Source organism: Trachurus trachurus (genome assembly GCF_905171665.1).
Source record: "Trachurus trachurus genome assembly, chromosome: 19".
NCBI classification, from domain to species: domain Eukaryota; kingdom Metazoa; phylum Chordata; class Actinopteri; order Carangiformes; family Carangidae; genus Trachurus; species Trachurus trachurus.
In genome coordinates, this window is record NC_139913.1 from 22,086,307 (window position 1) to 22,101,013 (window position 14,707).

Sequence of the window (14,707 nt, forward strand, 5' to 3'; positions counted from 1 at the left end):
CAATCCAGGCTGGTGGATAAAGAACTTCTTCTTCACCAACATTGTTGGACCCTTTGGATTATTTTCAAGAGACGAATTAAATGAGGCTTGCAGAGGACACGACAATTTCCCGAGATGTGAAATGGTCTGTTTTATTGCATTCAGACCCATTGCTGTTGATGGTTCAATTTCTATGCCACTAGATGACACTAGAGTGCCATCATCTGACACTAGACAGTAGAATGGGAATACTGTCTGAAATGAAAGCAAGATATCATTTAGATATTTGTACAATAAACGCCAAGGCGAATAAACGTAAATACGGTATGACATTTTTCTACATAACTCTATTTATGCCTTTATTTTAAATCACAGAATACATGTTTTTTTGGTTACTGTATTTATATTTTGTCAGTGATGACGACATTCGTACCCAGATATCCTAGTTGAAAATGTCCGTGCTGCGCCTGGGAATTGTAGTTCTTTCCCCATTCATTCTCGAACGGAAGCTACGTACGTTTACCAGCGCGCCGAAGCGGTAGCCGGCGTCGTGTTACGTATTTGACGTACGTTTGCTCTCTGTTTGCTCCTTGGAGATTCCCCTTCCTTCCTGGGCTGTCTGAGGTAAACCAACACGGTCGCATCAGTCCCGTTAATACCTGGCGGAGAGAAAATAAAAACTACATATGTACATGTTTGTCACACGCAGCCGCAGCGAAGAGCGCGTAGCTAAAGCCTGGAAAGGTTACGGTAGCTAAAGTCCAGCCTGGGAAACAACTTGTCGTCGCGATGGCTACGAAAAGTTAACGCACGGGCGACTGAAAAACAGGAATAATTCCCCTCCGACCGACTTGAGGTAAGAATAACCGGTTTCTGAGTGAGCTTTACGAAGTGCACAGCTGTCGGCCAGCGTCGATAATGTCGACCAAATGAGTGAATATAGTGTGTCTTTGTTTACAAGGACCCCGGCGTCTTCGGCTCCCGCTGTCTCAATGGGACTGTTGAGAGTTTTCATCTGGCTACACACTACACAGCTAACGTTAGCGTTGGTGACAGGGCTCACAGGCTTACACTTTGTCCACAAATAGATTGATTATGTGACAGTGTCTCGTATAATTGCCAGTGATAACACATGACGGCTGTGGAGTTGACTTAATTCCCCTCTCTATCTATGTGTGCTTCACTTTACATAACGGGGTGATACAGGAACAACATGGGTGTTTTTTGTTTTCCCTCCTCTTGCCTGTTTGAGGGAGTTGGGTGAGTCAAAGTGCAAGGTCAGGTAGACACATTGAGAGATAATACAGAAGCACAACGACTTCCTCATTGACTGTTGAGCTTGGTGGTTGATGTGTGTCCTGATAGGCTACCTGACCTCAGCTCATCCAGCTGAAGAGGCTGAGTCTGTCACACAAGAGGCATCAAAACAAATCTAACGTGTTTACATGCAGCTGGTTGAAAGTGAACTTGTAGAGGGAAGTCGAATCATTTATGTTCTGCTTTTGAGTGTTTCCACCGAAGAGAGCAAGTGTGGGAAAGCTTGTGACAGTGAGGACATTTTTGGGTGGTGTAGAAAATGACAACTTACAATGTACCGTGAAATCAGCTCACATCCTCCCTTTCCCTTCTTCCCCCTCCGTGTCCCTGGAGAATAGAAATGAAATCCAATCTCTTTCTCTCTCTCCCTCCTTCCCTCTATCTTGCTCTCTGGCACTGACTGTGTCAGCTGCTGTATCCCAGGGTGCTGACTTGCACACAGACAGGTGGCACTTGGACAGGTGCAACCTTAACAAAGGGTTGCAGTCCTCAGACCTCAGGCCTGGTTTATGCTCAGTTTTTTTTTTTTACCCTTTGGTTATACATTAGTATAGTTTTTGCTGTTGCATACATCCAGTCTGTACAGGCAGCTTAAGAATTCCAGTTGTCTATCATATCATTCTTTATGTTCAGCTTTGCAGTTGTTACTCTGCTTCCTCAGTAAATCCTACAGTACATGATGAAACACCCCGAAGTGATTGCACAACACCACACTTGCTTTTTTGGACACTGAATGGAGTTTTATGGTCAAATAAAAGGAATCTGTTTGTGTCCTGTTTTCAGCGTGACGCAGACATTCTTAAGAACTCCAGCTGTGAGTCATGCATTCTAGTGCTGAGGTTAGACGTGCGTCCACAACAGCAGCTATGTTACATATTGTCGGCTACATTGAAGCCAGCGTTACCAGATAGACCAGTTTCAGTCTCAGCAGTGGATGGAAAATCCACCTTGTGGCTGCCACGAAACCGACCAAGCCGAGTTTCAGTGATGACTGAGTATAGTAGTACAGCGTCTGTCTGCATGAGCTGTAATTGTAGCTCACAGTTAATAGTTAACACAATGCTTCTTGTGCAACAAATGATTCAGAAAATAACAAAAATGTGCTGAGTCTTAGACTTCATGCAGCACTTTAATGGTCAACACTGTGAATTCAGAGACAGAGACAGAGCTCAGGAATGAGGTCAGCAAAACGATGTGAAGTGGAAGAGAGAGGAGAGGGAAAGTTTGAAGGCTTATCTCAGTAATGCACAGGGACAGTTGAGCAGTGATGAATGTTGCAGTCACCACTGTCTTCTACTTAACCCTTCACTCGCTCCCCTGGCAGTGCCCTTCATAGTTGGCCTTCTTTCTCAAGAAATCTACAGGAAAAACATGGACACACTTGAGTGAGTGTGAGCGTTTTTTTTTTTTTTTTAATTCCCAAGTGTTTTTCCCTAGAATGAACTTGCCTCATCTTGTCCACCCTGTTTCTGACATCCATCACTGGCAGTCATTACCCCGGGATACTATTCACATTAATGAGTGAGACCTCTTTTCGTCTTGGACTCTATTGAGGTTTATTTAAATCTGGTGAACACAGCCTTCCAGCTTTTCTCTGCTCCCCGGGCCAGTGCGCCTGCGCTCTGCTGACACTCCAGTAATCCGCTGTTAGGAGGAGATTGCATCCCCTGTTCACTGCGCTCAGGCTGTATCAGCGAGGGAAGAATTAAAGCCCGTGGAAGCATATGTGACAGGATATCTTGGAGAATATGGACATATAACAGGAGAGTGGCGTATTACCCACGCATACGGAGGAGACGTTCTAATACAGGCAATCCTGAGATCATGGAGCAGCTTTCCACTGAGGGCTGTCTTACATCCGAGGCGACACCGGGACTGGAGGGAGGATGTCTCCTAACATAAGACAACCAGGCTCAACATCCACAGCCCCGACCGCTGCGCATGTGAGATGAACGCGGGCAGGAGGAATGGAGCCGGGCGGAGGAGGGGGGGTGAAGATGGTGAAATGTGCGGATGAGTGCTGCCTCCTGGATCAGACCTCCTCGGCTATTTCCACGTTTCCTCAACCTGTATGTCGCCCTCTGCACGGTCCTCTCTCTGGCCTCTGAAACGGACACAGACCACCTCTTTTTTTCTACCAGTTAACGCTTTGCAGTGCTGATAATAGAGAGAGAAAAACATATTTGCGCTCGTTATCGGTTATTGATTGGCATTTAACACGCGTTAAGACTGTGCTAAACTACCGGTGTATAATTGAAGCCCATGTGATCTCTGTGTTGATGCCATGATACATCTAGATTAAAGCTAAAACACATGGAGCATCGCTGTTGTTGGACTTCAGTTTCAGGGTTGTTTACAAGCTATCGATACTCGACAAAGTGCATGGAAATCAGGTTTCTCTCTCTCTCTCTCTCCTTCACGGATTCGCTGGAATGAGACTCGTTGCCCTCAGCTGCTTCGCCTGTAGAGACTTGCTATGACAGGCGGGCAAGTCCACATAAATCCAAGAGCAAGTTGATGAACTAGACCGGGCGGCCTCGGCGGTGGGATCAGACAGAAATTAAGCTGTGTCTCTCAGACAGCGGAAACTATAGGATCATCTCCTCGTCCTTGTGTTTGGCAGAGCACCGCAGCCCCAAACGGAACATTCCTCTCGGGTATTTTGTCGGGGTTGTTACACTGAACTTCAAGCTGAGCTCTGAACAATTTCACACTGTGGCGACGATTGGAGTTTAAAGAGCAGCTCCTTGGAGCCTTGACATAACCCAGGTTTTCTACAGGTCCAATTCTGAAGTTGTTGTTGTGGCCTCTTCTCTGGAAAAACCAACAACAACCCTCCTCTATGGGTTTAAAACACTAGGTTTTATCCAGTGGTGGTGGAGGTGGAGGTGGGGGGGGGTGAATGCAGCTGGGGTGTTTCAGTGGTAAACCTCCACAGCAGCTGTTAGTCAGACTGAATGTCTGAAAGACGAGCCTTTGGATATTAGCATACTTGTAGGTTTGCCAACACCCTCCCAAGGAAATGCAATGCATTGATTTTCTGCATTGCCCACATTGTAAGTAACTGAATATATTCAGAGTGACTTTTATTCCAGCGAGTTCCATGTCATTGATGATACTGTGATATGCTTGATGGGTTCACCGCCCCCCCTCACCCCCTCCTCGAACCCCATGCTTTCCACAGGTGCACCGCGCGGCTGCAGAGATGCTGAAAGACAGTGAACACGTTCGCCCCTGCGCACAACTTTTCCTGCTTTGGCCGAGCTGCTGACAACGTGCAAAAGGAACCAGGCATGAGACTGCACAGACCGGGGAGATGTGTCAGAGGGAACGCAGGAGGAATTATGAGCGGCACTATGGAAGACATGGTGCAGAGTGCTATAGGCTTAAAGTCTACAAGAGACAGAATTATGAGCCTTCGCTGTGAGAAAATAGTTTTCTCCTCTCTAAGACCAACTGCTGCACTGGAATCAGCGCTCTGTGCATCAAATTACTATTTCAATTGAGAACTTCTTCCTGTGCACTGTGGGGAATCCACCCTGATCTGCAAACTTGGCCACCTGCAAGTTGCACTCATTTTTTTTGAGCACCCTTATCTTCAATTCCCTGTTGCTGTGTTTTTTTATTTGTTTGTATTCAGAGGCCCTCAGAGCTCCTTTGCAGAAAGGAAATCTTCCTATTTAAAGCATTAACTTGTTCTAGAAAATGCAAACACATGATAAGGCTTGCTGGTGTAGTCAAAACAACCTCCTTAGTATCTTCCCAATCAGTGCGTCTCGCTGAATACAACTGTGGACCCCTTGTCAAATTTTGTGCTCCAGGGGCAAACGGAACAAGGGGATCTCTCTTATCAGAGCGCATTGCACAGACTAATTTCCTATCGCTGTGGCGATGGGGAGCTCAGCCTCATCTCTCACTGCAGAGACCGAGTCGGACCATGGCTTCCGCAGCACCCCGTACCCGTCGTCCCCCCCTATGGGCTGGCTCAGGAACAGCCACAGCAGCCCGGTGTGGGGCACCACCTTCATCACACGTCAGCAGCAGCACCCACTGCCTCACCGAGAGCGCAGGTAAGAGCCGGCAACACACCAGCCAGGTGCCAGCAATACATCTCTCAGCTGAGTGCACCCGGGGCAGGACCGGACTGGCTCGGCTTGGCTGGTTGTTAGGGAAGTTGTCGGGGGAATGAGCAGTGGGGGTTGTATTACACAAGAGCTGCTGTCATTTAAAGCTGTGAGTGTAAGCACACTTGCGCTGATGTTTGTTTTTGGCTTCAGTGTTTGGGTGATGTGCAGTTTGCGCTGTAAACCGACACTGTTTATCATTGTTGTTCATTTGAGAAACTTACTACTGTCTCTTTCACAGGCACTTTTATAAACACTCACAGAGGATTCAATAACCTCACAGCTATGGATCCAATCCACTGTTTCATCAGAGCTTATCTAATCAAAGCCTACATTTTGATGTTTTTCTATGATGCACCCAAAATCTCGCTAAGCCGGATTTGTAAACCAAAATCCCACCCCATTGGTTCCTCCCGAGCACAGCTGCACAGTATGTGCTGCAGTTTAGTCAGTGCTGAGTGGATTGCCTGGACAGATAGATTGACCCGACCTCTGTGAGCCCAGTGAAAAGCTGCCCAGGGGTAATTAGAAGATGAGTTTTTCCACCATACTTTTTTCATCAGGCTTTAAGACAAGCTTGGTTTTGGTCGTAGTCATTGAAAAAAGTATTTAAAACAAAGAATCATTCTCTAAGAGTGCATCTTGGGGAGTGTGTGGTTGCACGGTGTTGTTTTTTTATACAGGGATTACTCACAACTACTGTTCATCTGCAGAAAACTGTGAATTGAGGCCTCTTAGATTGATCAGCTGAAATTGTAGTGGATTTTCAGATCCACTAACAATTTCTCCTGAAGTGAACTTCTTTCCCAGATACCAGCAGCTGTGTAATTGAGGAAGATTTATGTCTATCAGGGCAAACTATTTGTGGACAAGACATGGTATTCATGCATGCTGTGTTTTTCAGTATTGACAGCATGAAAAAGATATTCAGTTGCTGTATCTACAAAAAAAAAAGACTCTGGTGCAATAATGCATTGTTCCAGTCTTTGCCTCCTGAATCACTGTCGACACATTGAAAGACATATCAGCAGTTTGTAAGAAGCTCTGCTTCAATGTGCAGCTCATCCAGCAGTTTTGACTGACTTTTTTTTTCTCTCCAAAAAGATGATCTTCTCAACCACCCTCACACAGAAACTTGTTTTAGAAGCGTTTCCAGTTTTCTTTCAGTTTTTTTTGGGTCATGTCTCCCAGAACGAAAACAGGCAGTTGATATCGACCGCATGTAGTGTATTGAAGTTGTTGCTGAGTCACTCAGGGCATCATGGTCCGGTTGTTAGTTATTGATTTTCAGAGAGCCCGATCACATTTCCCCACAATGGATGTCATTATTTATTCAGCATCAGTCTCCAGTTGGGCTTTCATCTTTCCTGATTCCTGCCTGCTGCTGTCAATGCTTTCCGTGCAGTTGCTCTACATTTAATAGTTAAGGCTGTCATGGTTTCCCCCTGCTTACTCCTTTTAAGAAAAGTGTAGACGGGGCTGGATTTTTGCTCACACCTGCCATCAACCATATATACCCCCAAGCATGGCTGAAACTCAAGCGTAGCTCATTCCGTCAGGGTGGTTTTGCATCATGCAGTGGTACTTGTTTTTTATTCAACAGGGTCTTCCATTGAATTCCTGCATCTCTCTGTAGCAACAAGCCTCGGCCTCCCATCACCAATCAGGCTGCACCCTCGGTCAGCGCAGCACATAAACGCGTGCGAAGATGCACAAATACGCAGCACGCACGCACGCCATTTCTGTCTACTGCTGCAAGGCAAGCAGGGACACACACACACGCACACACACATAAATTCTGACAATAGATGTTTTAGAAAGACTGTGCAGCAAGCACTTGGAACATGCCCTCTTATCTACCCCCACTCCCGCTCCTCTCATACATAAACACACTCACAGTCTCATGCACATAGACACACTGCTCTGTGAGCCTAACAACTTTAGGCAAGCTTTGCTGAGCTGTGACAGAGCATGAAATATAGAAACAACAGAACACTATGAGCACAGCTTAACTTCAGCCGTCCTCATACAGTTTATTCTCTAATATATTGTCCTGTAAAACCTTTTATTTCCCTTGTTTTTCTTAGCTTGGGGACCACATGAGCGCTCCTGTCCTTGGCTACTTTCAATTTGTTTTCATCCAGCAGTGACCCATTGACTTTGGGAAGTGTTTGTGTGCACTGTCTGAATCTGCAGCTGATCTGTAAAAGGTTCACTCAAGATAAAAAACAAGAAGAACCCACTCGGCAGACAAAGGTCTTCAACAGAGGTGAAGCTGCGTGAGCCGTAATGTTTCATACCTTTGGCATCCTAATCTTTTCTCTATTGTAATCAATAGCAGCATAAAACCTTTTTTTCCCCTCCCAGTGCTGTTGCTGTTTTAATGTGCTTGATTTTATCTGGGCCCCATACTGCTGGTGCGTTGTGTTACACATGGCCTTGGGTGGGAGTCCTGAGCCATTAAAAATCCGTGTGTGCTCTCTCTCCAGTCGATCCCGGTGTCTCTACTGTCCCAGCGTGATGGATGATGGCGTTTATTCCAGCTCCATTCCACTGGCTCTCCTCCCTTTAATTGGATTAAAGTGGGTCCACTTGGATTCGGCCAGCATGGTCACTGGCTTGTGTTTATGTCTGAATTATATCAGCGCGCCATTGCTATTGTTTGTCTGATGAAGACAAGGCCGCGTCAGGACAGTCCCCGAGCCTCCAGAACAGATTTGGCATGCAGGCTTTGTCTCGCAGTGTGGCTTTCTTTTTGGAAAACAGAGGAGTGATGCGGCAAGAAAAAAAAAAAATTGCCTACTGGCACTGCAACTGACATGATTACAGATTCCCCTGCTCTTGTTGCCATGGAAATGTGTAGCATATGTTCAGTAACCTAATTTCATTGGGTCCTAGATAAGACCACACATGGTAACCTGGCAGTCTCTGACGCTGAAAGAAACCTGCGCTGCCAAATGGCACCTCTGGAAGAAAACCATCCAACCGGCTAATTACTCAAGTCAGTACTCGGAGATGTCAGGTAGGAAGACGCGGAGCCAGAGCAACCTCATGGCAAACGTTTTTTTCTCACTGGTTTTTCGCCTTTCGGTGCCTTGGTAACAGCAAGTAAAAACTCCACTTTTGTGTCGCCCTGTTTGAGAAGTTTCCCTCTGGCTGGAGGCAGCGCTGTGTCAGCAGCAGCGCTCCTGCCCTCGGGGTTTTGGGCGCCTGCAGGAACTGGAGATTAGCAGCGGCACCGTGCCCCTGCCATCCTTTTCCCCCCTCGTCTTCCTCCCCGATCCTGGAGCTTCCTGATGCCAGCTTCCTGCCCTCGCTCTCGCTTTGCTCCGTGCTTCTGATGTCTGCCGAAAAAAAAACCCAGTCAGACAGTTTCTTTCTGTTTAAAGATTCACATATCTGAAGCCGTCTCCAGCGCTGACAGAATCACTTGTCATAAATGCGCAGTGTTGGTGAAATATTCACCGAGGGCATGGCTAGAGGTCAGAAGTGACTGGCGCTCTCTCTCTCTTCCTCTTCCCCTTTCTTGACCAGTGTTTGGATTCTCAGTATCTGCATTCTCTGTTTCATAGGAAAATAACTGTTAGTTTAATAACACGTCTTGGTTGTGAGACCTTGATCATAAGGTGTGTGATCATCTGGGTCAGGCTTGCATAAAAGCAGCCACATAAAAACAATGGCAATGAACTGTCTTGAACTCGACAGCATAAAAAGCGAAAACCAGACTATGATATCCTCATGCATGGCGTTACCCTGACACATAACATTTACACAACGCCACCCTTGTTTCTACAGCATCACACCCTTCGTGCACTGTTCCATTTTCATGAGAGGGGAATATTTATTCAGCTTGTAAAATTGCTCTTAGTGCATATCCTCAGCAAAGCTTATTGGAGGAATGTCTTACCCAAAGGGCACTTTTTCAAAAGACCTTTTGTCTAACGTGCCCTGATAGTCTTTGTCCCATAACATTTTAAAAACCTTTTCTGTCTCAAGAAGTCTCCCGTCTCATTAAAAAGTGTCCCGCTCAAGTCACTTCATCAGAACTTCCCCAATTATCTTGTTGGGTCGTCCCCTTGCGACCCAGGTGTCACCGTCACCGATCCTTTCTTTTTTTGTCTCAAAACTCCTTATCTTTATAAGTATAACCCCTTACATTGACAGTATAAGTCGGTGCCTCCTAATGTTTGTTTTTTAATGAATGGATGCTGGAATCCCGTCAGGGTTATTAATGAGTCACATTCATCACGCCATGACATATTAGCTGGCAGGTATCGTGGAGGCTCCACCAGTTAATCTGACCCTGACTCATCTGCTCCCCTGAAAAACAGCAGGACTGTTTGCCAAGGGAAAATTACTTTTAAGTGAAAAGGTTGCTCTAATCTTGCAGGCGAGAAAAGTCCCATAATGAAGTGATAAACAAAAAATTTTGCAAGTAAAACTGCTGCAGACAGGCCACATTCATTATTAAAGGGGTAACATAAATTCTCAGTGGGTTTTCTCAAGTGTGGTAAAGAATGTGGGAAAGTGCTGATCTAATCACAATTACCAGCATTTTCCAGGCGTTTTTTTTTTTTTTTTGGATGCAGTTGAACGTTTCGATGTTCATTATTGTTGTTATTATTTTAATTTCTAATGTTTTTTTACAGCTTGTCTGATTCGAGGGCGTGCTGGCCTTCTGATAAGTCTCATTTTTTAATAACAAGCTCTGCTCTGTTAAACAAGAGCTGCCACTTAGTTGGCCCTCGCCCTAGCAGTTATGGGAGTATCTCCCTGCATCTCTGTCACGTCGAGGCTCGCTGCTATTAAGCAGGTTCATTGTCCACTGTACAATAACCTTCACATTCTTCTAACATCAACATTTTATAAGCTCCAGATATACATCGCCAGTGCTCTCACTGTGTTCACACAAAACAACGCTTGTAAATATTTATCATGAGTGACTCACTTTATTAGAGTGTGTGTGTGTTTGTGTGCGGATCGGGGAGGTGGAGGCTACATCTGGAGTCTGTCTGGCTAAGTGTTATCAACACAGTCAGGGCTATACCTACAGTTATCCAGCCTCGCACACTGCACACAGCCTGTTAGTGATCCCAGATATCTGATGCCGCAAAGCTGCTTGTCAGGAAATCCAAATGACCCAGGAGAATGTTGACATTAAAAGGTGTGAGAGTTGCAAGGAATAACAGATTGGGTGCATTATCAACACATCAGGTGTAACGTCTTTAATACGAGATTAGATGAAACTGTTCGTCCCTGCGGGGAAATTAGTTTTGTGCTTATAAAAGGTCGAAATAAGATAAAACAACTGACTAACAGCTGTGGGACCGGAGGGGTACAGTGTAAGTGATAAAGTAGAACACAAGACTGGAACTCTAAAGAAGAAGGAACGAGTAGGAGAAGAAAATAGCAAAATTATTTGAAATAATAACATCAGTTATGGTGTAATATACAATGTCAATACCTTTCTGAATCTAAATGTATGCAAAGTACTGTAAAGGCAACACTGAGGCTAGAGAAGATATTGACACGAGGTGTTTTGCAGCTTTACCGTGAATTCAAGATAGCATGGCTCTGATTGTTTGCAGTATTGATTATAATCCATTGATAATTCATTAGGCTTAATTGACCCTGTTTGAGTGTCTTAAAATTGCTTCACCCTGCAGCTCAAGAAAGCTCCAATATTCAATTACTGATGGGTAGTAACCTTTAAGTCTGTGATGCTGTGGCCATATTTGATGGTTTTTTTGTTGATTAGAAGAACATTAAAGCATTGAATTAATTAGTCAGCTACAACTGAGCTTTGTTGGTAATTGACCTTAAATTTCTCATTTGTTGTAGAAATCTCTAAGGACACTTCCCATCTTAATTTGAAAGCATATTTCTTTTTTTAAAGGTTAAAGCAGAAGTAAGCGATCCAGTGGTTTTGGCTAACTTCCTGTCAGCTGATGGAGTTAGCAGTCCCCGCCCTCGTCCCTACGTCACCACATTCACGCGCATCCCTTGGCTGCACACACAGAGAGGACCGCCCCTCTATGCCGTTCTCTCTCCTCATTGGATAAAGATTGTAGGATACAAGGAAAGTTTTCTCCTCGGCTTACAGCAGAGCAGAGTGACTGACAGACCCGTGTTTCAGACCAAACACTCTATAGAAGTGATTGCTGTCGGAAGATAGAACTATTTAAGACTTATATTAACACAAATATTCCGCTTACTTCTGCTTTAAGCAGTGGCAACACATCCCTTTTGAAAAAGACATGTACCCTAGTGTACCGACAAGCTTGTCCCAGCTCTGTATAGGTCGCATACATTATTGATTGGAAGTGACCTCCATATCACCAAGTTCACTCCAGCAGCCGTTTGGCTTAGTTGGATTTATTAGGAAAATTAGCATCACACAAGTACACAACACACCTTGTTGTTACCTTGAGGTTTTAGCTCACACTTAATTTGTCTTGGCATGTTCAGGCTGTGGCTCTCAGAACAAGCTTTGCACTCCAGCTGCCATTTGTACCAGCACCTTGTTGACAGACAGTCGAGTTCTGTTTTTCTGCCAAGTATCGCCCATAAATTATAAATGATCACTGATAGCTTATTATTAAAAGTTTGAAATCGGTGTCAGTTCAACAAGAGTATCCTATGGTATAAAATGGTATCAAGGCATTCTGTGTGGTTACTGTACCACCAGTGTTTACAATTAGGGATGTCACAATTACTTGTTTTCACAATTAATCGCAGTATTAAACGCCACAATTATTTAATCGTAAAGATTCCTAAATACCGTCACTTCCCAAAAAAGATTATGTTGGAACCATATTGGCAGAAAAGGTAAATGCACAGATACTGGTCCATTTACCTAACGTAACATTGAATTGGTAGGAATTTAAATGTTTGCGTGTCATTTTTAATAATAAAAAAAAGCAAAACAAAACAAAAAATGATTAAAATAAATGTAAACATTTGGTATAGATAACAGTTTATGACCTGAATATTTCAAACACTTCCCCTGGGGATTAATAATTGGTCATATATTAATAGATACTTTAAATATTTTGTGTAAACAATGAGTAATGTAGTTCTATTTTGACTATATTTGATTTTACACATTCACAGTGTTGTGAAATTAATTAATGCATAATAATCGTGATAATCGTAACACCGTGATTATTTTTCTGACAATAATCGTACCAAGAAAATGTGTAATCGTGACATCCCTATTTACAACCAAGGCTCTGGGTGAGAAACCTTGTGTTTTAAAGCACTGCTAGTCACAATAAAAACTGTTATTGAAAGCCTATGTGACACTTGCTGTACACTGACTGACAGGCCATCTGTGATGTTATATCTGAAGTGTTAACAGACACCCTGTATGTTTACTTTAGTCTAATCCCAGGATTCACTCCAGACAGACAAGTGTTTGACTTGTTAATTCATAATATGATATTTTAGGACTTTTCATGTTCTTTTCTTCATTTGTTGACTGTGGTTGTTGAGGCAGTGTAGCAGTGTTTAATCACTAAGGAGAATGACTGTCAACACTGCTAATATATCCGTGTTGCACTGTGATAATTCTATTGGAGTTAAATGAATTAAGCAGAAGCCCCGTTGCCCCCAGTGGCCAAGGAGGGAACCACACCTTCCCCTCAGGCCCCGGGCTCGGAGCCAACCTTGGAAAGGCAGCGCTAATGACTGTCGCACAAAGGCCAAATGTCTCACAGCGAGGCAGGGAGAAGCTGGCGAGACTCGGCTCACTTGATCTCATAACAGAGTTCAGAGTGTGGAGCGAATCCAAGTAGCCAGCCATAGGTGGCCCGCGCGCGCACCATCAACAGTGCTTTGGTAGATTTACCCCCAGCCAGTGGATTTCATGCAACCTCACCGACCCATCCTACATCCAGGATTGTTCGCATCTTAATGTCTTTAGCTCCTCATAGGGAGGGACCTCTTTTTTTTTTTTTTTTTTTTTAATCCCACAGACCTCCCTCCCTGCAGTCATCTCAGTTGCAGCAGTTAAATTAACTTTTCCCCCTTACCATGATGTTAGCGGTTTGCTGGTCTTCACTGAGTGTTTTAGAGCTCACACTCCCTGTAATAGTCTGCTCAAGTGCTCTTATGATTGTCTTGTGCCCAGTGAAGCGTCGAAAAATTGGCCAGAGGTCACCGATGCTCTTACTTAAGTGAATTTAGACTAGGAGCAGGTACTTTATGGGCAGCACGCTGCATTGAGGACCTCATTGCAGAAAAGAATGGGTTTCATAGAGGTGAGCTCTCTCTCTCTCTCTTCTCTCTCTCTCTCTCTCTCCACTGTAAGCTGTTGGCTTCCTGCCCAGGTCTGCGACACAGGGGAACTGAGGAGCTGAAGTGGGCACTTCTAGAGCAGCTCCACTGAACACAGGGCCAAGGACAAAAGGGGTGTGCGTGTGTTTATGTGCGTTTTACGTGTGTTTGTGCACACGCTAATGAATGAGGGGGGGGGGGGGGCGTGCACTGCACACAGAAAGCAAGCTTTTAAGCAGAATGCAGGGATCACAAGCTGGATCAGCCTGTGCTGCAGGCATGTACTGTACATGGAGGGGTGGGTGTGTGTGTACTCAGGCTTCCTCTACAATGTAACCTTTTGATTGAGGATCAGGATTGTGGTATAGTTGCTGATAATATATATATTAGGGGAGAAAAAAGAAAAAATCAATTTTTTTTTTCAAAAATCGATAAAAAAAAATGTTTTTATTGTGCAATGTGCATTAGTTCGCCTTTTTTACATACAGAGAGTCCAGGTTTTGAAAAGGGTTTAAGTTCACTTTATAATAGAGTATGTTAATGTATAGGCTCCTACAGTATTTGTGTGCAGATAAATTTAAAAAATGCAGACTAAAAATCGAGAGAATCGGCAATATCGCAGAATTGCAATTATCGCCATCCAAAAAATTGTAGAAAAATCCAATCAGGAGAAAAGTGTATTGTCCCAGCCCTAATGTATATTTTTATATATATATTTTTATATTTTTTTATATATGTATTTTTAAGTAGCCTATATTTTTAGGCTTTTTTGCCTTTATTTGATAGCACAGTGAGATAGACAGGAAAGGGGGAGGCAGAGAGAGGGGGAATGACATGCAGGAAAGGTCTGCCCGACGCGGGATTCGAACCAGGGACGCCTGCGTTGAGGACTGTAGCCTCTACATGGGGCAGCCGCTTTAACCACTGCACCACGCACCGCCCCTTCACTGATAATATTTAGGTCTGTAACGCTCACAACAGATAATGAGATAATTATTCCAGATATTAAA

At 44.2% G+C, this 14,707-nt stretch overlaps 1 protein-coding gene across 1 annotated transcript in view; it reads left to right on the top strand.

Moving 5' to 3' along the window:
• The first annotated feature begins 604 nt into the window (after positions 1-604).
• The window catches only part of capn15 (calpain 15), a 43,361-nt gene continuing 29,258 nt past the window's right edge, over positions 605-14,707 (top strand). The window contains exon 1 of the mRNA XM_083993692.1: positions 605-835. The gene's annotated coding sequence lies outside the window, so the exon portion shown is untranslated. The remainder of the gene's footprint in view (positions 836-14,707) is intronic.